Here is a 714-nt window from a genome sequence, read left to right on the forward strand (position 1 = left end):
GTAAGGAAGTCGAAATTTGGGCGAAAAAGTAGAAAAACATACTTCGAGCGCGAATAGTTTTTCCTTTCTTTAAAGTTTGTAACAATAGATTGGCAAAAAAATGGACAGTTTTTTTATTTAATGATTCCAATTGACATTCAAACAGGCTTTCGAAATACCGTGATAATTTTTTTAAGATGCAAAACGATTGCGTCAAAATTTATAGTTAAAGAATTTTAAATGTTTCTGCGCATTTTTATTAGGTTTTCAAGAAGTAAGACGTTTTAGTTGAATCGTAAAGATAATTTCAAACTGTAGAAAATATACTTAAAATTTTACCCGTAACCAACCAAGGCCTCTACAATTTGTATAGAAACTGTACACAGATATCTAACCTAATTTTCTGTGCTTCCTGTTAGGGGCAGATCTAGGACTTGTTCGAGGGGAGAAAGGCGAAATTTCAGCGCTTTCTCTCCTAAAGCGCTAAAAAGACGCTGTTTTGGCCAAATTTTCAGGTTTTCAGAAAAAAACAGGTCAAAAAAGCCGTTTTGGGCATTTTTTGGAAAATTTTGACAGAAAAATTGCGTTTTTTTGGGCGCGCGCTCCCCGTCAAAATCGGTATATATTGGCGCCGAAGGCGCAAATGGGTTTCCTAAAAATTAATTAAGGGGGACTCTGAGGGGGAGGGGAGGGTCGTCTGTTTACTTTTTATCTAACTGTAATATAGTCAATGAT

The sequence above is a fragment of the Symsagittifera roscoffensis genome, chromosome 9, assembly GCF_963678635.1.
Source record: "Symsagittifera roscoffensis chromosome 9, txSymRosc1.1, whole genome shotgun sequence".
In the NCBI taxonomy this organism is placed as follows: domain Eukaryota; kingdom Metazoa; phylum Xenacoelomorpha; order Acoela; family Convolutidae; genus Symsagittifera; species Symsagittifera roscoffensis.